This window comes from Aethalodelphis obliquidens, unplaced genomic scaffold (assembly GCF_003676395.1).
Source record: "Aethalodelphis obliquidens isolate GAN/ISIS:26980383/991018 unplaced genomic scaffold, ASM367639v1 scaffold61, whole genome shotgun sequence".
NCBI classification, from domain to species: Eukaryota; Metazoa; Chordata; class Mammalia; order Artiodactyla; family Delphinidae; genus Aethalodelphis; species Aethalodelphis obliquidens.
This window is the reverse complement of record NW_020838005.1, coordinates 8925234-8951051: the sequence shown is the minus strand read 5'-3', so window position 1 is coordinate 8951051 and position 25818 is coordinate 8925234. Positions and strand designations below refer to the sequence as shown.

The following is a 25818-nucleotide window of genomic DNA, read 5'->3' as shown; positions in this document are numbered from 1 at the left end:
TATTGAGGTGCTCCTATGTTGGGTGCATAAATATTTACAATTGTTATATCTTCTTCTTGGATCGATCCCTTGATCATTATGTAGTGTCCTTCTTTGTCTCTTCTAATAGTCTTTATTTTAAAGTCTATTTTATCTGATATGAGAATTGCTACTCCAGCTTTCTTTTGGTTTCCATTTGCATGAAATGTCTTTTTCCATCCCCTTACTTTCAGTCTCTATTGTGTCTCTAGGTGTGAAGTGGGTCTCTTGTAGACAGCAAATATATGGGTCTTGTTTTTGTATCCATTCAGCCAATCTGTGTCCATTGGTGGGAGCATTTAGTCCATTTACATTTAAGGTAATTATCGATATGTATGTTCCTATTCTCATTTTCTTAATTGTTTTGGGTTTGTTATTGTAGGTCTTTTCCTTCTCTTGTGTTTCTTGCCTAGAGAAGATCCTTCAGCATTTGTTGTAAAGCTGGTTTGGTGGTGCTGAACTCTCTCAGCTTTTGCCTGTCTGTAAATGTTTTAATTTCTCCATCAAATCTGAATGAGATCTTTGCTGGGTAGATTAATCTTGGTTGTAGGTTTTTCTCCTTCATCACTGTAAATATGTCCTGCCACTCCCTTCTGGCTTGCAGAGTTTCTGCTGAAAGATCAGCTGTTAACCTTATGGGGATTCCCTTGTGTGTTATTTGTTGTTTTTCCCTTGCTGCTTTTAATATTTTTTCTTTGTATTTAATTTTTGACAGTTTGATTAATATGTGTCTTGGCGTATTTCTCCTTGGATTTATCCTGTATGGGACTCTCTGTGCTTCCTGGACTTGATTAACTATTTCCTTTCCCATATTAGGGAAGTTTTCAACTATAATCTCTTCAAATATTTTCTCAGTCCCTTTCTTTTTCTCTTCTTCTTCTGGAACCCCTATAATTCGAATGTTGGTGCATTTAATGTGTCCCATAGGTCTCTGAGACTGTCCTCAGTTCTTTTCAATCTTTTTTCTTTATTCTGCTCTTCAGTAGTTATTTCCACTATTTTATCTTCCAGGTCACTTATCCATTCTTCTGCCTTAGTTATTCTGCTATTGATCCCATCTAGAGTATTTTTCATTTCATTTATTGTGTTGTTCATCGTTGTTTGTTTCATCTTTAGTTCTTCTAGGTCCTTGTTAAATGTTTCTTGCATTTTGTCCATTCTGTTTCCAAGATTTTGGATCATCTTTACTATCATTATTCTGAATTCTTTGTCAGGTAGACTGCCTATTTCCTCTTCACTTGTTAGGTCTGGTGGGTTTTTATCTTGCTCCTTCATCTGCTGTGTGTTTTTCTATCTTCTCATTTTGCTTACCTTACTGTGTTTGGGGTCTCCTTTTTGCAGGCTGCAGGCTCGTAGTTCCCATTGTTTTTGGTGTCTGTCCCCGGTGGCTAAGGTTGGTTCAGAGGGTTGTGTAAGCTTCCTATTGGAGGGGACTAGTGCCTGTGTTCTGGTGGATGAGGCTGGATCTTGTCTTTCTGGTGGGCAGGTCCACGTCTGGTGGTGTGTTTTGGGGTGTCTGTGGACTTACTATGATTTTAGGCAGCCTCTCTGCTAATGGGTGGGGTTGTGTTCCTGTCTTGCTAGTTGTTTGGCATAGGATGTCCAGCACTGTAGTTTGCTGGTCGTTGAGTGAAGCTGGATGCTGGTGTTGAGATGGAGATCTCTGGAAGATTTTCGCCATTTGATATCATGTGGAGCTGGGAGGTCTCTTGTGGACCAGTGTCCTGAAGTTTGCTCTCCCACCTCAGAGGCACAGCACTGACTCCTGGCTGCAGCTCCAAGAGCCTTTCATCCACACGGCTCAGAATAAAAGGGAGAAAAAGTAGAAAGAAACAATTAGAAGAAAGCAAGCAAGCAAGAAAGAATGAAAGAAAGAAAGGGAAAGGAAGGAAGGAAGGAAGGAGGGAGGGAGGGAAGGAGGGAGGGAGGGAGGAAGGAAGGAGGGAAGGAAGGAAAGAAAGGAAAGAAGATAAAGTAAAATAAAGTAAGAAAATATAATAAAGTTATTAAAATAAAAAATAATTATAAAGAAAAAAAATTAAAAAACAAAACAAAAAAATGGATGGATAGAACCCAGGGACAAATAGTGGAAGCAAAGCTATACAGTATAAATATTGCTCTCAAAGTCCACCTCCTCAATTTGGGATGATTCGTTGTCCATTCATGTATTCCACAGACATAAAGTTGATTGTGGAGCTTTAATCCGCTGCTTCTGAGTCTGCTGGGAGAGATTTCCCTTTCTCTTCTTTGTTCACAGCTCCCAGGGGCTCAGCTTTGGATTTGGTCCAGCCTCTGCGTGTAGGTGGCTGGAGGGTGTCTGTTCTTTGCTCAGACAGGACGGGGTTAAAGGAGCCGCTGATTCGGGGGCTGTGGCTCACTCAGGCTGGGGGGAGCAAGGGGCACGGAGTGTGGGGCCAGCCTGTGGCGGCAGAGGCTGGCGTGACGTTGCACCAGCCTGAGGCGCACCGTGCGTTCTCCTGGGGAAGTTGTCCCTGCATCCTGGAACCTGGCAGTGGCCGGCTGGACAGGCTCCCCGGAAGTGGGGTGTGGGTAGTAACCTGTGCTCGCACACAGGCTTCTTGGTGGCGGCAGCAGCAGCCTTAGCGTCTCATGCCCATCTCTGGGGTCCGCGCTTTTAGCCGCAGCTCACGCCCGTCTCTGGAGCTCCTTTAAGCAGCGCTCTTAATCCCCTCTCCTTGTGCACCAGGAAACAAAGAGGGAGGAAAATATCTCTTGCCTCTTTGGCAGGTCCAGACTTTTCCCCGGACTCCCTCCCGGCTAGCTGTGGCACATTAACCCCCTGCAGGCTGTGTTCACGCCGCCAACCCAGTCCTCTCCCTGGGATCCGACCGAAGCCGGAGCCTCACCTCCCAGCCCCGCCCGCCCCGGTGGGTGAGCAGACAAGACTCTTGGGCTGGTGAGTGCTGGTCGGCCCTGATCATCTGTGTGGGAATCTCTCCACTTTGCCCACCACACCCCTGTTGCTGCGCTGTCCTCCGCGGCTCCAAAGCTTTCCCCCTCCGCCACCCACAGTCTCTGCCCACGAAGGGGCTTCTAGTGTGTGGAAACCTTTCCTCCTTCATGGCTCCCTCCCACTGGTGCAGGTCCCGTCCCTATCCTTTTGTCTCTTTATATTCTTTTTTCTTTTGCCCTACCCAGGTACGTGGGGGCTTTCTTGCCTTTTTGGAGGTCTGAGGTCTTCTGCCAGCGTTCAGTAGGTGTTCTGTAGGAGTTGTTCCACGTATAGATGTATTTGTGGTGTATCTGTGGGGAGGAAGGTGATCTCCATGTCTTACTCTTCCGCCATCTTCTACTTTTAGTTTTGTAAGGAACCTGCATATTGTTCTCCATAGTGGCTGCACCAATTTACATTCCCACCGACAGTGTAGGGGGGGTTCCCTTTTCTCCATACCCTCTCCAGCATTTGTTATTTGTAGACTTTTAATGATGGCCATTCCGACTGGTGTGAGGTAGTAGCTCATTGTAGTTTGATTTGCATTTCTCTAATTATTGGTGATGTTGAGCTTCTTTGGAGAAATGTCTATTTAAGTCTCCTGCCCATTTTTCTATTTGGTTCGGTTTTTTTAATTTGTTGAGTTGTTCTTTCTTATTTTTAAAGTAAGTGTTTATGGCTATAACTTTCCCAATTAGCAACACTTACATTTCATCCCATAACTTTTGGCATGTTGTGTTTTTGTTTTCATTAGTCTGTAAGTATTTTCTAATTTTTTTGGTATTTTCTTCTTTGATCCATTGGTTGTTGGAGTGTATTGTTTAATTTCCACAATTTTGTGAATTTTTTAGTTTTCCTTCTGTTGTTGATTTCTAACTTCTATGCATTGGGGTTGGAGAAGATATTTTGTATGATATCCATCTTTCAAAATCTGAGACTTCATTTGTGGCCTAACCTATATCCTGGGGGATAGCCTATGCGCACCTGAGAAGAATATGCATGCTATTGTTGTGTTTGTTAGATCTAGTTGATCTATTGTATTGTTAAGTGTCTATTTCCTTTCTTATCTTCTGTCTGTTTTTTTGGTTTTTTTTTTTTTTTTTTTATTGGAGTATAGTTGACTTAAAATGTTGTGTTAGTTTCTGCTGTACAGTAAGGTGCTGTCTGGTTGTTTTATCCATTATTGTGATAATGGATCATGAAGCATCCAGCTATTGTAAAATTGTTTTATTTCTCCCTTCAATTCTGTCAGTTTTAATTTCATATATTTTGATGCACAAATGTTTATAATTGTTTTATCTTCTTGCTTTATTGAAACTTTTATTAATATACAGTGTCTTTCTTTGCTGTAAACTTTTTGAATTTTACGTATTTTGTCAGATATTTTTATATCCACCCATGCTCTCTTTTGGTTGCTATTTACATGGAGTAACTTTTTCCATCCTTTCTTTTCCTTCTATTTGTGTCTTTGGATCGAAAGTGGGTCTCGTAGATATAGGTGTATCATGTGTTTTTATCAATTTTGCCAATCTCTGTCTTTTGATTGAAGAGTTTAAACTATTTACACTTAAAGTAATTACTGATAAGGAGAGATTTACTTCTGTGATTTTCCTATTTGTTTCCTAAATGCCTTGTAGCTTTTTTATTGCTCATTTCCTGTGTTAGTCTTTTGTGTTCAGTTGATTTTTTATAGTGAGATGTTTAAATTCCTTTCTCATTTCCTTTTGTGTATATTCTATAGCTGTTTTCTTTGTGGTTACCACAAGGATTACGTTTAACATCCTAAAGTTATAACAGTATAGTTTGAATTTATACCAGCCTAACTTCAATAACGTACCCAAACTCTGCTCCTTTACAGCTTCATCCCCATCCCTTTCAGCTGTTGATGTCATAAAATTACATCTTTCTACGTTGTGTGCCCCAAAACATAAACTAATATATTTTTAAAATTCAGTAGTCTCCTAAATCATGTAGAAAGCAAAAAGTGGAGTTACAAACCATTGTTACAATAATACTAGCTTTGATAATTATCCATGTATTTACCTTTATTGAGATCTTGATTTCTCCATATAGATTTGAGTTACTGTTATGGCTTCTAGTGTCTTTTTATTTCTTGCAGGACTCTTGAGCATTTCTTGCAGGACAGGTCCACTGGTAACAAACTCTCTCGCTTTTACCTTGATGTCTTAATTTCTCCCTTACTTTCAAAGGGCAGTTTTGCTAGACATAGAATTCTTGGTTGACGGTTTCTTTTCTTTTAGCATTTTGACTATATCAGCCCACTGCCTTATGGTCTCCAATGATTCTGATGAGAAATCTGCTGATAATCCTATTGAGGATCCCTTGTATGTGATTATTTGCTTCTCTCTTGCTGGTTTCCAGATTTTCTCTTTTTCTTTGGCTTTCAGTTCATCTTACTTGGAGCTTGTTGAGCCTGTTGGATATTTTTTTCTTGATTTTTTTTTTTTTGGCCACACCACACATCATGTGGGATCTTAGTTCCCTGACCAGGGATTGAACCCATGCTCCCTGCAGTGGAAGCGTGGAGTCTTAACCACTGGACTGCCAGGGAAGTCCCCTGTTGGATATTTATATTCATGTTTTTCACCAAGTTTGGGAAGTTTTCAGCCATTATTTCTTCAGATACCCTCTCTGCCGTTTTCTCTCTCTCTTCTCTTTCTGGGATTCCCACTGTGTGGTGTTGGTCTGCTTTTTGGTGCCTCAGGTCCCTTAGGTTCTGTTCACTTTTCTTCAGTCTCTTTACTTTCTGTTCCTCATACTTGATCATTCCCTTTGTCCTTTCTTTAAGTTTGCTGATTCTTTCTTCTGCCTGCTCAAATCTGCATTTGAATTTCTCTAGTGAATTTTTAATTTCAGTTATTTTACTTTTCAGCTCCAGAATTTCCTTCTGACCTCTTTCCAGATTTTCTGTCTCTTTACTGATATTTTCATTTTGATCATACATTGTTTTCTTGACTTTCTCCACATGTTCCTTTAGTTCTTTGAACATTTTTATGTAGCTGTTTTAAAGTCTTTGTCTAATATTTCTTCTATTGGATCTTTTTCAGGGACAGATTCTATCGACCTATTTTATTTCTTTGAATGGGCCATACTTCCCTGTTTCTTTGTATGCCTTGTGATATTTCTGGGTTGAAAACTGGACAGTTGAATCTAATAATGTGGTAACTCTGGAAATTATATTCTCTGCCTTCTCCCAGGGTTTGCTGTTTTTTGTCACTGTTTGTTTATTGTTTTTTTTTTTTTTTGATTCCATAGACTGTATCTCAGCTGAGCGTGTCTCAGGTGTAAACTTAAGGTATTCTTAGGTCTTTTCTGAGACTTTCCTTGGCCATGCACAGTCACTTTCTAATTTTCCCCATATATGTAGTCATTTTTTAATAGTCTAGTCTTTAATATCTGACTACCAAAAGGGGAAAAAGAAAAATAAAGGGGGTTTAAAAAGGGCACTGTCCCTTAAATCTCCTGGCTGTCACTTCAGCCAGATGAGGAGGGACTTCTATTGGTGGGGGAGGGGCTACAACAATGGGCATTGCCTCTTTGTCTGCCCCTCTGTGATCAGAAGCAGTCACCAGTGACCAGAGCACAGATCACTGATGTCCTTTTTGCCCACCCAGGCTCCTGCAAGCTGTGCAAAGCTGCTCCAGGAACCATGCACAGCTGCCTGCCATGGGGTTGGGGATGGGTAGCTGCTGCTGTGCTGAGAGCTGAAACTGGCCAAAATGAACAGTCCAAGTCTTCCCCTGGACATTGCAAGCCTTCAGTAAGCTGTCCAGAGTTCCATAATAGTTACATCAGACAGATTTCTGCCAGTGCAATTTTTGTCTGGGAGTGGGGGAGACGGATTCTTAGTGCTTCCTACTGCACCATCTTCCCAGAATCTGCCAAGAGTTTAAAAAACAGATTTCCTTTTTTTTTTTAACAGCAGTTTTAGGCTCACAGCAAAACTGAGTGAAAGGTACAGAGATTTCCTATACATCCCCTGTCCCCATTATCAACAGAGAAATGCCTCTGGATTTTGTAAGTAAAATAAAATCATGTGTAAGAAAACTTTTTTTTTTTTTTTTTTTTTTTTTGGTACGCGGGCCTCTCACTGTTGTGGCCTTTCCCGTTGCGGAGCACAGGCTACGGACGCACAGGCTCAGTGGCCATGGCTCACGGGCTTAGCTGCTCCGCGGCATGTGGGATCTTCCCGGATCGGGGCACGAACCCATGTCCCCTGCATCGGCAGACGGACTCTCAACCACTGTACCACCAGGGAAGCCCAAGAAAACATTTCTTGAGAAAAGGCCAAGTCTGGCCCTTTTAGGACCAAAGCTCGTGCACCAGGGATTCCTCAGTACCTATGAGGGAGAAGCCTTCATGGTTCCTTCTGGGTGTACACGTGAAGTGCAGGAGTAACAGTAATGCTGCCACCCAAAGTCATGTGTTTTCTGTCAGTGGCCCCAACATTTTCCTACTTATCCAGGAGTTGTCTTTCATAATGACTTATCCTACTTGAAGCCTCTTTATTTAAACAGTTGCCGAGTTCTAGAGATTCTGTTGCTGTAACATCTCACCCATTGCTATGCTCACTCCCACTCTTCTATTTCTTTTTCTTTCCTTTGGCCACGCCATGCGGCATGTGGGATCTTAGTTCCCTGACCAGGGATTGAACCCGTGCCCCCTGCATTGGGAGTGCGGAGTCCTAACCACTGGACCACCAGGGAAGTCCCCACTCTTCTATTTCAGACCCGTGTATGTGGATTCTTTTCTGTCATAAGAGTCTCCCAAACAATTCTCCCCTGTGCCAAACACTCCCATCACGTGGCAACTAGATGTATCATCCTAGAGCACAGCTCCAATTACCTCATGCTTCTGCTCAAAAACAGAGAAGCTCCCCTATTCCAAAATCAAAGCCTAGAAACTGTCTGGGGCAGTCCCCAGTTTCCTGGGGTCCTTTCCCAAAGCCTGAGGTCCTAGGACTAGAGTGAGCATTTTGTTTCTGGGTGCTGTTTCCTCAAAGTGGTGCTTTCTGAGCAACTACCAGATGCAGGAGTTCTGCTTTATAACAGTCTATAAGAAGAAAATAGTAACTTTCTAGACTCTCCAACCTTCACCCCAGAAAAGCCTTTGTCCTTTTCCATTAAGTTGTTTTCTAGCGCCACCTGGTGTTAGGACTAAGCAGCAGTGGCTCTAGAGAAAAAGGAAGAACCCACTATAAATGTTTTATCCCAAACTGAGGATCTTTAGCACCAGAAAGGAACCTTAGAGATCATTTAGACAGATGCCTTGTTTTATAGATCAGTAATTTATCCAGGATTTAGAGCAAGAACTGAATCCGCATTTCAGTCCCAGGCTCCTCAATTTTCCAACACATCCCCCCGACACCCTCCTACCTCAGCCCCCATACCTTCTTAAGCCTCGAAAGGAATTGGGCCAGAGTGATGATGCCACCTTTGGAGGAAGGCAACAAAAGGATATTAACTTTTATTGATCCCTTATTATAAGTCAGTTACTGTACTGAGTACATTTATAATATCTCATTTATTCTTCACAGGTAGCCTGTTCTTATTCCTGTTTCACCGACGGACAAGGTAAGGTTCAGAGAGATTGAGTGACTCATTACAGTTACGTTGTATTATTTGTTCACAATTATTCACTCCCTCCTTGCCCTTGCCATACTTCTGTGTCTGGGCCACGTATACACTCACTCTCCTGCCCTCACTGACTTTGGGCTCGGCCACTTCGACTTTCTTTGGTCAATGGAACGTGAATGAACTTGATCGGTACCCCATGAGAGCAAAAGTTTTAAGTTCCGTGCTGCGATTAGATGCACTTCAGCCCTGACCTCCTCTGTGGGGATACCATAACTGAGACGGTAGCCGTCCCTCCAGCCCTGCCCCTGGAATAGGACACATGTGGAGCAGGGCCAAGCCTGTCAGTCACAACTGACCCACAGTTAGCCTGCAGCCCATGTGAAACACGAGCAAAAAATAAATATTTGTCCTTTAAGCCAGCGTCCCCCAGCTTTTTTGGCACCAGGGACCAGTTTCGTGGAAGAAAATTTTTCCATAGACCCAGGGCGGGGGTTGGTTTCAGGATGATTCAAGCCCATTACATTTATTGTGCACTTTATTTCTATTATTATTACATTGTACTATATAATGAAATAATTATACATCTCACCATAATGCAGAATCAGTGGGAGCCCTGAGCTTGTTTTCACTTGCCACTCACTGATAGGGTTTTGTTTTTTTTTTTTTTAACTGATAGGCTTTTGATGTGCGTGTGCAAGCAATTGACTTATTATGGTCTCCGTGCAGTCAAACCTCTCTGCTAATGATAATCTGTATTTGCAGCCGCTCCCCAGCGCTAGCATCACTGTCTCAGCTCCCTCTCAGATCATCAGGCATTAAAGTCTCATAAGGAGGGCGCAACCTAGATCCTCCGCATGTGCAGTTCACAGTAGGGTTTGCGCTCCTGTGAGAATCTAATGCTGCTGATCTGTCAGGAGGCGGAGCTCAGGTGGCAATGCGAGCTTTGCTCGCTCTCCTGCCGCTCACCTCCTGTGCGCCCGGTTCCTAACAGGCCGCCGACCAGTACCTGTCGGTGGTCCCAGGGTTGGGGACCCCTGCTTTAAACCAATGAGAATTAGGGGTTGTTTGTTGCTGCAGCAAAGCTGACCCATACAGGATTGAACACAAGTCTGACTGACTCCAAAATCTCTCTGGAAACTGAAAAAGAACCCTGCTCCCAGGGTGATGTCTAATTTAACGAATTTAAGAACCTATGTGTTAGGTCTTAAGTTGCTAAGGTTCTCGCCTCCTTGGAGTCTTTGCTTAATTCTACCCTTGCACTGACACTTCTCTTGAGGGTCCAATTTAACTCTGAAACCTGCTTCTCCAGCTCCACCTCCTCAGTGCTTTTGATTCCCTTTACTTTGATTTACTTTTTCTTCTTTTTAAAAGCCATTATTACCTTCCAAAATACAGTTAACTTATTTATAATGCATACAGTTTAAATGCTGCCCAGCTGAATGTTAGGAGGGAAGGGGGTTTTTTTGTTTTGTTTATTGTCATTGTCCTTCCTTAAACAGTGCCTGGCACGTAGTAGGTGCTAAAAAGTATCTGTTAAATGAATGAATGAAAATAGGAGGACACTTCCAAAATCATGGTAGCTGTTGTGTTTTACTAGCTTGGCCAGTAGAGGTCATAGATGAGTTCTTTAAATATCTCGGACCTGCAACTACTTTTATGTGTGTTTTGTGTCAGGGTCCGTCCACTGTGGATGCCTTGGGGATTAGTGTGGGTTGCCACGTGGCAATGATCAATCTGATGGTGGCATTTGGCATAAAAACTGCTGAAAGTGAAAAATTGATGATGTCTCAGATTGGTTTTTCCTCCATCTATGACCTAGTCTTGGGAGCCGAGGAAAAAAAAAATGGCAAATAGGATGCAAGATGGCGCAGAAAGTGTCGGCTTTAAGGTTGTGTCTATTTATATAAGTTGCTTGTAAATAAAAGTTAAATTCAAACACTCAGAGAGGATAGTAAATGCTTATTGGCAACTGCAAAGCTATTTGCCTAGATTAACAATGGAACCTTCCAAAAGTGTCTGTGTATGTGTGTTTACAGATACAGCCTAGTAATACTGGAACACTTCACTGACCTTTTCCTCTCCTCTATTACAACAAAAAATGGAATCACAAGCCGTGATTCTGCCTGCAGGTGGTTTATTCTCCCTGGTTCAATAGCTCATGCTAAACTTCACAGTGTGTAACTGCACGGGGGGTAGATTTAAAGGGATGATGAGACTGGATTGGAAGCAAATCATTTTCTTCAGGTTGCATATGATTGATGAGTTCAAGGATAAAAATTTAAGAAGGAAGGAGGTCTAATTTTGTTGCTTGCCTCTCACACACCAGGCACTGAGCTAAATACTTTTACAGGTCATCTCATTCACTGTGCCTGAAGTGAACAGTGTCAAAGATAGCACCTAGCACTTAGTGAAAGCTCAAAAATTACTGAATAAATGAGTGAGGGAGTCAATGACCATTAGGAAAACGGTCTGTTTCTTTGTTTTGGGGGGTTGTTCCAGGGGGTCGATTTATTTCCTCTGTAGAGCTAAATCCAGTTGAAACGCAGAATGTGGGTACATTTGTGTTTGGTGTTTATTCATATCACGTGTCCACTTACTGGGCACTGAAAAAGGATGCCTAGAAGGTGGTTCCTGTCACGAGACACTGAAAGGTAGGCGTGGATGGCGAGCTTTGGGGAACGGGCGTCAATTTTGGTCCTGCTGTGAAGCTGACCTTTCCTTTAGAGTCTATGCGATGAAAATTGTGATCACGTAACTTCTACTGATTCTACTTGACACATGTCACGAGACAAATGTGAGATGCCCTATTTGAAAGGTTTTGTGGTGAATCAATGAGAAAGGTAGCCAATAGTGGGAGTTTAATGAAAGTATTTTGTGATGGCCCTTGGGGAGGGCCTGGGACTAAGTCACAAACTCCGTCCTGCAGCACATGTTGCTCTGGCTTTGTCTCCATCAGTGGATGAACAAAACAGGACAGTAATGCCAATATCATGTACCACCTATACCTCTTCGGCCTCTATGGTTGGGGTGGATTGCCAGACTGAAGAACTTCATTATGTTTGAATATCAGAGATGATGGTTTTCTTGAGCTCTGTGTTGGTAAACAGCCAGATAACATAGTTTTATTCTATTATGAGGCTTGTAGCCAGATAAATGCAAGGGTAGATTCTCCTATGTGATGATATGAAAGAGAATTCGCCAACTACTCAAGAATACTTCTAGTGTGGGGCATCAGGCAGGGCAGGGGGACACAGAGCCACAGGAAGAGTTCCCCCCAAGAGTTTACGGAGGTGCATCCTCACTCCAACAGAAGTGAAATAGGACTTTTTCCTCTCCCCTCTCTTTTCCTCCTCTCCTTTGCTTAGAGCTTTCTTCGACTGTTAGGCATGTGATACATTCATCGCAAGCATAATCGGTACACAGAATGTAGAGATGCCAAGTGTGCGTGAACAAATTAGAGGTTCTTAGTCAAATCAAAACAAACATATACTTGATAATGGCTTTGGCTGAAATGTATTTTTACATTTTGTAGCGTGTTCCCATTTGCCCGTGGTTAGCAAAGATTAAGCTTGCCAAACTTTAATGTGGTATAAATGCCATGTTCAAGGCAAAACAAGTGCACTGTTACAGGATCTGGCAAATCTAAAGCATTATCAACAGCTGTGGTTTTCAAATACTTTGTGAGACTGGAAAAATAAAGCACATGTGCGTTTAGAGTGGGCATTTACGCTCCCATTAATTTTTTAAAATATAATTTGCGGTTACTGGTAGTTTCACATGGTTTTCTAGTTACAGTCAAGTTCTGATTATATGTGATAATGGCCAGAAGGCAGAAATTGATTGAGTCCCTCATTAATTAATTAATTAAGGATTCATTGAGAGAAATCTCTGTTCATGGACATATACTTGGTGCTAATTGTATCGAATCACTTCCCACCCCTCCCCATCCATACTTTTGCCAGAATTGCCATGAGTATAAGTGTTCATTTGAATTTCATCCCATTCCATTTATCACCATCAAAGGACACATCTTTAGAAATAAAAAGGTCAAAAGGAAGGAGAATTGTCGTAGGGATAAGGGAGGAAAACAGCAATTCTAAATTGTTAAACAGTTGACTTCTATATAGGAGGGTTCTGTATTATGGTTCAAAGTATCTGATGTTGAAAACTATTTGAAAAGTGACAAGAAAATTGACATTTTGCTTTACCTAATGACTCGAATTGATAAGGTTTCATCATAAATATCACCGTATATGACACAGATCATTATCAATATCTTGGCTTTTCATTTTCTATTTTGAAAGTTAAATCCACTTATCACAATTACAACTCTGTACAATCAATTAAAAATTACCTGTCAGAGATTATCTGAAGTCCAGATTATCTGTGTAGGGTCAGAATTTATCCTGTTCTATAAAGAGCAGGCTCAAAGGATCACATTTCACCTTTGTGCCGGTGTTGGTTTTAGCTACCTTCAAGAAGCCCTGAGTGATCATGGTTTACTTCACAAAAAATTAAGGGGAAACTACCATGAACCTCATGACATTAGGTTGGTTGGAAAGAAAATATCATCTGAGTTATTAAAGTACTAATTGTGTACTTTAAAGTTGATTTCATTAATTTTAAGTATTTTAATAATATACTTGATAGTCACAAACTTGATTTACTCAACATTGTTGCCTGGTAAAAGTCCTATGAAGATGTAATACAAAGATAAGACTTGATCCAGAATTTGCAAATCTAAGTTCCTATATGGTCTAGATGTCCAAATCATCATTTTCTTGGAGATCGGTAATTCAGTTGAACCCATGCATACTTTTTTAATTGAAATGAAATAAAGTTCCCAAGAAGAGTTGCTTAACCGTTTCAGTTCCCTGATCAATTTAGCACATTAACTTGTATAGTTGATGAAAAAAATTTTGCTGAAAAAGTTAAATTTTAGGCAATCTGGGGAAATTATATAAATTTGAAATTTAATTCAAATTATTAACAAGAAAACCTTATATTCGTTTTCCCCTTTAATGTGAATAAATGCTTTCACATAGTGTAATTCTCTTTATTTCTCTTTTGGTAATATTTTCCTTATAATATTCTGCTGTGGCTATAATCACGCTGATGGGAACTTCACACACAATTAGTTCAAATTAGGGGAGGCTTTAGGGTAAATTGAGCAGATCACCAAAACTTTAGGAATCGGAGGACACCATGAACGGCTTATTTAGCTGTGCTTGGTGGTGTTTCATACTGTAATCATTTAGCTGTTTGGTTGTATGTCTCATTTCTTAACAAGATAAAAATTGTATCTTTTTCTCAGGAAGGCAAAACAGTGATATAAAGAGTTTACAGGGTAACACTTCACTCTACTACAAATAGGTATCTCCATTTTGTGTCAACATGTATCTGAAAAATGACAAATATTCTTAGCTGCTTCTTCTACTAACCCACAGTCGCCTCCTTAAGTAACGTAAACTTGGGATATGTCAGGAGATCAGGATGTACACGATGGGCACAGAGCGCCCTAAAGAGCAGCTGGTATTGAACCAGGCTTCTGGACCATCATACCCAAGGTCATTTTCTATACACACTGAGCCTAAGAAATGTGTGCAGCTCCTCACTTTGATTTCACAAAGCAGACAAGCTGCTGTAGAAATTGTCAGTCATCATCTGTTTCTGCCCATTTTCCACATTCCTGTGCCAGTCATCAGAAAGAAAATTACATATACACTTTATGACTCCTGAACTGACAAAAATTTGCTGCTCTTGAAATACTTGCATGGTTCTGTAACAATGACTAAACCCAAAAGTAGAAGTATATTTTAAAGAAAAAAAAAAAGCAGTTATCAGTGAGTTGCCAATTTCATGACCACCACTTTGACTTAACTTTTTTGGTCCTGGGGCATTCTTTGCATTTTCCAAAACATTTCTCATTACTCATTAGGAGGGTTTAGCCAGAAACTCAGAAGGCATAAGCTGTTCAAAAAGATCACAGTATGTTTTTCTTGAGTTTCATTCAGCAGCAAGGAATTTTCTGGTTGTTTTAATTGGTAGCTGGCTTCCCAGTAGTTTTCCAATGCAGTCATACTACTTCACTCCACTTAATTTAAAAGACATCCATTTCTGTGTCTCTCACACATCTACTGAATCTCTCCTACTTCCCTTAATGAGTAAGTATGGTGGCCACTGTGTCTCCAGACCTTAGTCCTTTGTGTTATTAGCTCTCTGTGCTCTTTCATTCCATTGGCCCAAGACCGATGAGATGCGCAAAAAGGCTAGATTTGCGGCATTCATTCCTTAAACCAACAGGTCTCACCAATCTTTTTTTTTTTTAATTTTATTTGGTAATATAATGTAGCTTCTTTTTTTTAACATCTTTATTGGAGTATAATTGCTTTACAATGATGTGTTAGTTTCTGCTTTACAACAAAATGAATCAGTTATATATATATATATATATATTCCCATATCTCTTCCCTCTTGCGTCTCCCTCCCTCCCACCCTCCCTATCCCACCCCTCCAGGTGATCACAAAGCACCGAGCTAATCTCCCTGTGCTATGCGGCTGCTTCCCACTAGCTATCTACCTTACGTTTGATAGTGTATATATGTTCATGCCTCTCTCTCGCTTTGTCACAGCTTACCCTTCCCCCTCCCCATATCCTCAAGTCCATTCTCTAGTAGGTCTGTGTCTTTATTCCTGTCTTACCCCTGGGCTCTTCATGACACTTTTTTTTCTTAAATTCCATATATATGTGTTAGCATACAGTATTTGTCTCTCTCTTTCTGACTTACTTCACTCTGTATGACAGACTCTATAGGTCTATCCACCTCATTACAAATAGCTCAATTTCGTTTCTTTTTATGGCTGACTAATATTCCATTGTACATATGTGCCACATCTTCTTTATCCATTCATCCGATGATGGACACTTAGGTTGTTTCCATCTCCGGGCTATTGTAAATAGAGCTGCAATGAACATTTTGGTACATGACTCTTTGAATTATGGTTTTCTCAGCGTATATGCCCAGTAGTGGGATTGCTGGGTCATATGGTAGTTCTATTTATAGTTTTTTAAGGAACCTCCATACTGTTCTCTACAGTGGCTATATCAATTTACATTCCCACCAACAGTGCAAGAGGGTTCCCTTTTCTCCACACCCTCTCCAGCATTTATTGTTTCTAGATTTTTTGATGATGGCCATTCTGACTGGTGTGAGATGATACCGCATTGTAGTTTTGATTTGCATTTCTCTAATGATTAATGATGTTGAGCGTTCTTTCATGTGTTTGTTGGCAGTCTGTATATCTTCTTTGGAGAAATGTCTATTTAGGTCTTCTGCCCATTTTTGGATTGGGTTGTTTTTTTCTTATTGAGCTGCATGAGCTGTTTATATATTTTGCAGATTAATCTTTTGTCAGTTGCTTCATTTGCAAATACTTTCTCCCATTCTGAGGGTTGTCTTTTGGTCTTTTTATGGTTTCCTTAGCTGTGCAAAAGCTCTGAAGTTTCATTAGGTCCCATTTGTTTATTTTTGTTTTTATTTCCATTTCTCTAGGAGGTGGGTCAAAAATGATCTTGCTGTGATTTATGTCATAGAGTGTTCTGCCTATGTTTTCCTCTAAGAGTTTGATAGTTTCTGGCCTTACATTTAGGTCTTTAATCCATTTTGAGCTTTTTTTTGTGTATGGTGTCAGGGAGTGATCTAATTTCATACTTTTGCATGTAGCTGTCCAGTTTTCCCAGCACCACTTATTGAAGAGGCTGTCCTTTCTCCACTGTACATTCCTGCCTCCTTTATCAAAGATAAGGTGACCATATGTGCGTGGGTTTATCTCTGGGCTTTCTATCCTGTTCCATTGATCTATCTTTCTGTTTTTGTGTCACTACCGTACTGTCTTGATTACTGTAGCTTTGTAGTATAGTCTGAAGTCAGGGAGCCTGATTCCTCCAGCTCCGGTTTTCGTTCTCAAGATTGCTTTGGCTATTCGGGGTCTTCTGTGTTTCCATACAAATTGTGAAATTTTTTGTTCTAGTTTTGTGAAAAATGCCAGTGGTAGTTTGATAGGGATTGCATTGAATCTGTAGATTGCTTTGGGTAGTAGAGTCATTTTCACAATGTTGATTCTTCCAGTCCAAGAACTTGGTATATCTCTCCATCTATTTGTATCATCTTTAATTTCTTTCATCAGTGTCTTATAATTTTCTGCATACAGATCTTTTGTCTCCTTAGGTTTATTCCTAGATATTTTATCTTTTTGTTGCAATGGTAAATGGGAGTGTTTTCTTGATTTCACTTACAGATTTTTCATCATTAGTTTATAGGAATGCCAGAGATTTCTGTGCATTAATTTTGTATCCTGCTACTTTACCAAATTCATTGATTAGCTCTAGTAGTTTTCTGGTAGCATCTTTAGGATTCTCTATGTATAGTATCATGTCATCTGCAAACAGTGACAGCTTTACTTCTTCTTTTCCGATTTGGATTCTTTTTCTTCTCTGATCGCTGTGGCTAAAACTTCCAAAACTATGTTGAATAAGAGTGGTGAGAGTGGGCAACCTTGTCTTGTTCCTGATCTTAGTGGAAATGCTTTCAAGTTTTCACCATTGAGGATGATGTTGGCTGTGGGTTTGTCATATATGGCCTTTATTATATTGAGGAAAGTTCCCTCTTTGCCTACTTTCTGCAGGATTTTTATCATAAATGGGTGTTGAATTTTGTCAAAAGCTTTCTCTGCATCTATTGAGTTGATCATATGGTTTTTCTCCTTCAGTTTGTTAATATGGTGTATCATGTTGATTGATTTGCGTATATTGAGGAATCCTTGCATTCCTGAAATAAACCCCACTTAATCATGGTGTATGATCCGTTTAATGTGCTGTTGGATTCTGTTTGCTAGTATTTTGTTGAGGATTTTTGCATCTATGTTCGTCAGTGATATTGGCCTGTAGTTTTCTTTCTTTGTGACATCCTTGTCTGGTTTTGGTATCAGGGTGATGGTGGCCTCGTAGAAGGAGTTTGAGAATGTCCCTCCCTCTGCTATATTTTGGAAGAGTTTGAGAAGGATGGGTGTTAGCTATTCTCTAAATGTTTGATAGAATTCTCCTGTGAAGCCATCTGGTCCTGGGCTTTTGTCTGTTGGAAGATTTTTAATCACAGTTTCAATTTCAGTGCTTGTGATTGGCCTGTTCATATTTTCTATTTCTTCTTGATTCAATCTTGGCAGGTTGTGCATTTCTAAGAATTTGTCCATTTCTTCCAGGTTGTCCATTTTATTGGCATATAGTTGCTTGTAGTAATCTCTCATGATCTTTTTTATTTCTGCAGTGTCAGTTGTTACTTCTCCTTTTTCATTTCTAATTCTATTGATTTGAGTCGTCTCCCTTTTTTTCTTGATGAGTCTGGCTAATGGTTTATCAATTTTGTTTATCTTCTCAGAAAACCAGCATTTAGTTTTATAGATCTTTGCTATCGTTTCCTTCATTTCTTTTTCATTTATTTCTGATCTGATTTCTTTTCTTCTGCTAACTTTGGGGTTTTTTTTGTTCTTCTTTCTCTAATAGCTTTAGGTGCAAGGTTAGGTTGTTTATTCGAGATGTTTCCTGTTTCTTAGGGTAGGATTGTATTGCTATAAACTTCCCTCTTAGAACTGCTTTTGCTTCATCCCATAGATTTTGGTTTGTCGTGTCTCCATTGTCATTTGTTTCTAGGTATTTTTTAATTTCCTCTTTGTTTTCTTCAGTGATCACTTCATTATTAAGTAGTGTATTGTTTAGCCTCCATGTGTTTGTATTTTTTACAGATCTTTTCCTGTAATTGATATCTAATCTCATAGCGTTGTGGTCAGAAAACATACTTGATACAATTTTGATTTTCTTAAATTTACCAAGGCTTGATTTGTGACCCAAGATATGATCTATCCTGGAGAATGTTCCATGAGCACTAGAGAAAAATGTGTATTCTGTTGTTTTTGGATGGAATGTCCTATAAATATCAATTAAGTGCATCTTGTTTAATGTATCATTTAAAGCTTGTGTTTCCTTATTTATTTTCATTTTGGATGATCTGTCCATTGGTGAAAGTGGGGTGTTAAAGTCCCTTACTATGAATGTGTTACTGTCAATTTCCCCTTTTATGGCTGTTAGTATTTGCCTTATGTATTGAGGTGCTCCTATGTTGGGTGCATAAATATTTACAATTGTTATATCTTCTTCTTGGATCGATCCCTTGATCATTATGTAGTGTCTTCTTTGTCTATTCTAATAGTCTTTATTTTAAAGTCTATTTTGTCTGATATGAGAATTGCTACTCCAGCTTTCTTTTGGTTTCCATTTGCATGAAATGTCTTTTTCCATCCCCTTACTTTCAGTCTCTATTGTGTCTCTAGGTGTGAAGTGGGTCTCTTGTAGACAGCAAATATATGGGTCTTGTTTTTGTATCCATTCAGCCAATCTGTGTCCATTGGTGGAAGCATTTAATCCATTTACATTTAAGGTAATTATCATTATGTATGTTCCTATTCTCATTTTCTTAATTGTTTTGGGTTTGTTATTGTAGGTCTTTTCCTTCTCTTGTGCTTCTTGCCTAGAGAAGTTCCTTTAGCATTTGTTGTAAAGCTGGTTTGGTGGTGCTGAACTCTCTCAGGTTTTGCTTCTCTGTAAAGGTTTTAATTTCTCCATCAAATCTGAATGAGATCCTTGCTGGGTGGAGTAATCTTGGTTGCAGGTTTTTCTCCTTCATCACTGTAAATATGTCCTGCCAGTCCCTTCTGGCTTACAGAGTTTCTGCTGAAAGATCAGCTGTTAACCTTATGGGGATTCCCTTGTGTGTTATTTGTTGTTTTTCCCTTGCTGCTTTTAATATGTTTTCTTTGTATTTAATTTTTGACAGTTTGATTAATATGTGTCTTGGCGTATTTCTCCTTGGATTTATCCTGTATGGGACTCTCTGTGCTTCCTGGACTTGATTAACTATTTCCTTTCCCATATTAGGGAAGTTTTCAACTATAATCTCTTCAAATATTTTCTCAGTCCCTTTCTTTTTCTCTTCTTCTTCTGGAACCCCTATAATTCGAATGTTGGTGCGTTTGATGTTGTCCCAGAGGTCTCTGAGACTGTCCTCAGTTCTTTTCAATCTTTTTTCTTTATTCTGCTCTGCAGTAGTTATTTCCACTATTTTATCTTCCAGGTCACTTATCCATTCTTCTGCCTTAGTTATTCTGCTATTGATCACTTCTAGAGTATTTTTCATTTCATTTATTGTGTTGTTCATCATTGTTTGTTTCATCTTTAGTTCTTCTAGGTCCTTGTTAAATGTTTCTTTCTTTTTGTCTATTCTATTTCCAAGATTTGGAATCATCTTTACTATCATTATTCTGAATTCTTTTTCAGGTAGACTATTTCCTCTTCATTTGTTAGGTCTGGTGGGTTTTTATCTTGCTCTTTCATCTGCTGTGTGTTTTTCTGTCTTCTCATTTTGCTTATCTTACTGTGTTTGGGGTCTCCTTTTTGCAGGCTACAGGTTCGTAGTTCCCGTTGTTTTTGGTGTCTGTCCCCAGTGGCTAAGGTTGGTTCAGTGGGTTTTGTAGGCTTCCTGGTGGAGGGGACTAGTGCCTGTGTTCCGGTGGATGAGGCTGGATCTTGTCTTTTTGGTGGGCAGGTCCACGTCTGGTGGTGTGTTTTGGGGTGTCTGTGGACTTATTATGATTTTAGGCAGCCTCTCTGCTAATGGGTGGTGGTGTGTTCCTGTCTTGCTAGTTGTTTGGCATAGGATGTTCAGTACTGTAGCTTGCTGGTCGTTGAGTGAAGCTGGGTGTTGGTGTTGAGATGGAGATCTTTGTGGGATTTTCGCTGTTTGATATTATGTGGAGCTGGGAGGTCTCTTGTGGACCAGTGTCCTGAAGTTTGCTCTCCCACCCCAGAGGCACAGCACTGACTCCTGGCTGCAGCACCAAGAGCCTTTCATCCACACGGCTCAGAATAAAAGGGAGAAAAAGTAGAAAGAAAGAAGTAGTAGAAGTAGAAACAAAGAAACAATGGAGGGAGGGAATGAGGGAGGGAGGGAGGAAGGAAGGAAGGAAAAAAAGAAAGAAGATAAAGTAAAATAAAATAAAGTAAGATAAAATATAATAAAGTTATTAAAATAAAAGAATAATCATTAAGAGAGGAAAAAGAAAAAAAGGACGGATAGAGCCCTAGGGCAAATGGTGGAAGTAAAGCTATACAGAAAAAAATCTCACACAGAAGCGTATGCATACACCCTCACAAAAGGAGGAAAAGGGGAAAATATCATAAATCTTGCTCTCAAAATCCACCTCCTCAATTTGGGATGATTCGTTGTCTAAAGGAGGGAAGGAAGGAAAGAAAGAATGAAGATAAAGTAAAATAAAGTTATTAAAATAAAAAGTAATTATTAAGAAAAAAAATTTAAAAAACCCCCAGAAAAACGGACAGATAGAACCCTAGGACAAATGGTGGAAGCAAAGCTATACAGACAGAATCTCACACAGAAGCATACACGTACACACAAAAAAAGGAGAAGGGGAAAAAATCATAGATCTTGCTCTCAGAGTCCACCTCCTTAAGTTGGGATGATTGGTTGTCTATTCATGTATTCCACAGATGCAGGGTACATCAAGTTGATTGTGGAGCTTTAATCCGTTGTTTCTGAGGCTGCTGGGAGAGATTTCCCTTTCTCTTCTTTGTTCTCACAGCTCCCAGGGGCTCAGCTTTGGATTTGGCCCCGCCTCTATGTGTAGGTCGCCGGAGGGCATCTGTTCCTCGCTCAGACAGGGTGGGGTTAAAGGAGCAGCTGATTCGGGGTCTCTGGCTCACTCAGGCCGGCGGGGGGGGAGGGAGGGGCACGGAGTGCGGGGCGGGCCTGCGGCAGCAGAGACCAGCATGACGTTGCACCAGCCTGAGGCGCGCCGTGTGTTCTCCGGGGGAGTTGTCCCTGGATCCCGGGACCCTGGCAGTGGCGGGCTGCACAGGCTCATGGGAGGGGGGTGTGGATAGTGACCTGTGCTCGCACACAGGCTTCTTGGTGGCGGCAGCAGCAGCCTTAGCGTCTCATGCCCGTCTCTGGGATCCGCGCTTTTAGCCGCGGCTCGCGCCCGTCTGTGGAGCTCCTTGAAGCGGAGCTGTTAATCCCCTCTCCTTGCGCACCAGGAAACAAAAAGGGAAGAAAAAGTCTCTTGCCTCTTCGGCAGGTCCAGACTTTTCCCCGGACTCCCTCCCGGCTAGCCGTGGCACAGTAACCCCTTCAGGCTGTGTTCACGCTGCCAACCCCAGTCCTCTCCCGGCGCTCCGACTGAAGCCCGAGCCTCAGCTCCCAGCCCCGCCCGCCTCGGCGGGTGAGCAGACAAGCCTCTCGGACTGGTGAGTGCTGGTCGGCCCTGATCCTCTGTGCGGCAGTCTCTCTGCCTTGCCCCCCGCACCCCTGTTGCTGTACTCTCCTCCGCGGCTCCGAAGCTTTCCCCCTCTGCCACCCGCAGTCTCCGCCCGCGAAGGGGCTTCCTAGTGTGTGGAAACCTTTCCTCCTTCATAGCTCCCTCCCACTGGTGCAGGTACCGTCCCTATCCTTTTGTCTCAGTTTATTCTTTTTTCTTTTGCCCTACCCAGGTACGTGGGGGATTTCTTTACTTTTGGGAGGTCTGAGGTCTTCTGCCAGCATTCAGTAGGTGTTCTGTAGGAGTTGTTCCACATGTAGATGTATTTCTGGTGTATCTGTGAGGAGGAAGGTGATCTCCACGTCTTACTCTTACGCCATCTTCCTGGAAAAACCTCTCACCAATCTTTTATCTTACTATGTAAGCCCTCCCGTGCCAATCCACCCGTGGAATAATAAGAATATCTCTTCTCTTGTTGCCTTCTGCCTTCCTCTCCCCGCCCCTGCGTCTTCTCCTGGGACCTAAGAGGGTGTTTCCCAATGGCTATAATAATAATAGGCAGTATTTATTGAGCATTCTCAAGCATTTCCCAGACAATTCAAGAACTTTACACGTAGAGCAGGCCTAGGTATTGACACCTCTGCTGCCACTTCTATGCCATCACTCCCATGCCATCAGGGGCTGAGACCCCAAACCAAAAGTTCTCCTGGGGAAGAACTTTTAATTGCCAGACTTAGCAAATAGAATTACAGAAATGCCAGTGAAACTTGAATTTCAGATAAACAATGGGAAAAAATTTAGTGTAAGCATGTCCCAAATATTGCATGAGAGGTACTTATATTTGAAAATGATGTATTGTTTATATATCCTTGCTTCTCCCAAACCAGGTCACTGGCTCTACCTCACTCTCGAACTTTCTGTGATAACTCATTCCCAAAACATGGGGAAGTGAGTGTTCAAAAAGCTCTCCTTGGAATAAACAATATAAAAATTCCTTGATTGTACAATTCTAGGTGTGTCCAGGAAGCCCGTGTGCAAACGTAGGTTTGGAGGCAGCATGTTATAGCAGCAAGCACGTGGGCTTTGGAATAAAACAGATCTGTGTTGCCTGACAGCCCTAATACTACTGCCTGTAGGACTCTGGGTAAGGGCTTTAATCCTCCTATGATGCAGTGTCCTCCTTTATAGTAAAAAGAGAATAAGACTTAAATTGTAAGGTTGTGCATTAGTTTTCTAGGGCTGCTGTAACAAAGTACCACAAACTGGGTGTCTTAAACAACAGAAATGAGTTGTCTCACAGTCTGGAGGCTGGAAGTTTGGAATCAAGGTGTTGGCAGGGCTGATTCCTCCTGAGGCTGTGAGGGAAGGGTTTGCTCCAGGTCTCTGTCCTCAGATAGTAGACAGCTGTCTTTATATTCACATGACATTCTTCCTGTGTGTGTCTCCATGTCCAAATTTCCCTTTTTTTTAATAAGGATATCAGTCATCGTGGATGAGGGTCTTCCCTGATACATCACCTTGACCTAATTACCTTTGTAAAGACTATCTCCAAATAAGGTCCCACTTTGAGGTACTGAGTCTGGGCTCCAATGTGTCTTTTTGGGGGAGCAAAATTCGCCTCATAACAGGTTGCCAAAAGAATGGAATATGGTAATTTACATGAGGCACCTAACAGAAACTCTGGATTATAATACTTAAGAAATAGCAGCTTTTATAGTTATTATTAACAGTTCTGTGTTCTGTTGTTTTGTAATGATCTTATGAATACACAGTTACTCTCTGGGATTAACGGACACATATATAGAAGGTCTAGGTGGGGAAAATGTGTAAGTATCTGGAAAATGTTAGACGTAAGAATCAAATATTGAGGACTTCCCTGGTAGTGCAGTGGTTAAGAATCCGCCTGCCAATGCAGGAGACACAGGTTCGAGCCCTCGTCCAGGAAGATCCCACATACCATGGAGCAACTAAGCTTGTGAGCCACAACTACTGAGCCTGTGCTCTAGAGCCTGTGAACCACAACTACTGAGCCCACGCACATAGAGCCCATGCTCCGCAACAAGAGAAGCCTCCGCAGTGAGAAGCCCGTGCACCGCAATGAAGAGTAGCCCCTGCTTGCCACAACTAGAGAAAGCCCGCATGCAGCAATGAAGACCCAACGCGGCCAAAAATAAATAGATAAATTTATTTTAAAAAAAGAATCAGGGCTTCCCTGGTGGCACAGTGGTTGGGACTCCGCCTGCTGACGCAGGGGACACGGGTTCGTGCCCCGGTCCGGGAAGGTCCCACATGCTGCGGAGCGGCTGGGCCCATGAGCCATGGCCGTTGAGCCTGCGTGTCTGGAGCCCGTGCTCCGCAACGGGAGAGGCCGCAGCAGTGAGGCCCGCATACTGAAGGGAAAAAAAAAAAAAAGGAATCAAATATTGAGAATAAAGGACTTTATGTTTCTGTATGTGTTTGGGGTAGAGGGGAGAGAAAGAGCAGGGACATAAGATAGATGGTGAATAGAGGTGATAGGATTTAACTGTCCAGACTGACACATGTTGAATTAACACTCCATTTTACTTCACTTTGAAAACAGAGTCAGTGAGAGACAGAATCAAAGTTTACCCTTGAAAAATACAATCTGCCAGAAACAGAATCATTGTGTTTTTTAGAGCAAAAAAAAAGTCATCAGAGAACCAGTCACTCGATTCTGATGACAGAAAAAGTCAGACTGTAATTATTCTACAAACAGCATTACTTGGAAAATGTTTACTAAAGCAACAGTTTCAAGCCTCTGTGGGATTTAAAAGTGGTGCATTTTCTGTGGCACCTTTCATTTCAATGTATTATTTGAACAGAGATTCTCACTGCTAATAAAACTAGAAAGGAGAAAATTGCATTTGTTAGTTCGTGAAGAGAGACACCCCGTTTGATCTTGGACATTTCTCTCCAGGATACCCTCTGTGCGGCTGGGTTACTAAGACAATGGAGTGGAATGTGTGGCAGGGAGATTGGGTCTTCAGTACCATGAAGAAGGGTGATTATTTAAGGAGTCTGGCCTCCGTTAAGAATAGAACAAGAGGGGGCTTCCCTGGTGGCACAGTGGTTAAGAATCCGCCTGCCAATTCAGGGGACATGGGTTCAAGCCCTGGGCCAGGAAGGTCCCACATGCTGCGGAGCAGCTAAGCCCGTGCGCCACAACTGCTGAGCCTGCGCTCTAGACCCTGCGAGCCACAACTACTGAGCCCACATGCCAGAACTACTGAAGCCCGTGCACCTGAGAGCCTTGCTCCACAACAAGAGAAGCCACTGCAATGAGAAACCCACGCACCGCAACGAAGAGTAGCCCCTGCTCACCACAACTAGAGAAAGCCCGCGTGCAGCAGCAAAGACCCAACACAGCCAAAAATAAATAAATAATTTTTTTAAAAAAGAAAAAGAATAGAAGAGGAAATATGTTTGCTTTGCAGAAGAAAGGATTTAGGCTGGATCCAAATACTGTCTGTATTGGTAATCAGTAAAACAGATGCCCAAGAGGGGCTGAGTAATACCAGTCCTAAGAAGATCTATAAAATTATGATAGAAATTGCATTTTAGTAGTATTTGAAAATCGTATTGCCTTATGAATCTTCTATCCAGCATATGAGATTTGCATAGGGTAATGCAGCCTGAGGCTCTCATGTGTTTGCAGATTCTCAGGGTTTTACTTCCCATCTCCTTTCCCCCATAGGTCAGGCTAAACAGAAGAGTTTCCTTTAAGTCTCACTTCGGGAGGGGATAAATGTTTTCAGTTCTCCCCTTTCACAGATGTATAGTAATTCAAGGGTTCTTTATTTGAGGGTGTTAGGTCCAAATTTCTGCCCCTCGTGGACCCCAAAATTT

General features: G+C 41.4%; 1 long non-coding RNA gene across 2 annotated transcripts in view; it reads left to right on the top strand.

The window, feature by feature from the left end:
- Window positions 1-25818, top strand: part of LOC113610069 (uncharacterized) — a 72407-nt gene that overhangs the window by 23809 nt on the left and 22780 nt on the right. For both annotated transcript variants that reach the window (XR_003428931.1, XR_003428930.1), the window contains exon 4: window positions 8529-8565. This is a non-coding gene — a long non-coding RNA (uncharacterized LOC113610069). The remainder of the gene's footprint in view (window positions 1-8528; window positions 8566-25818) is intronic.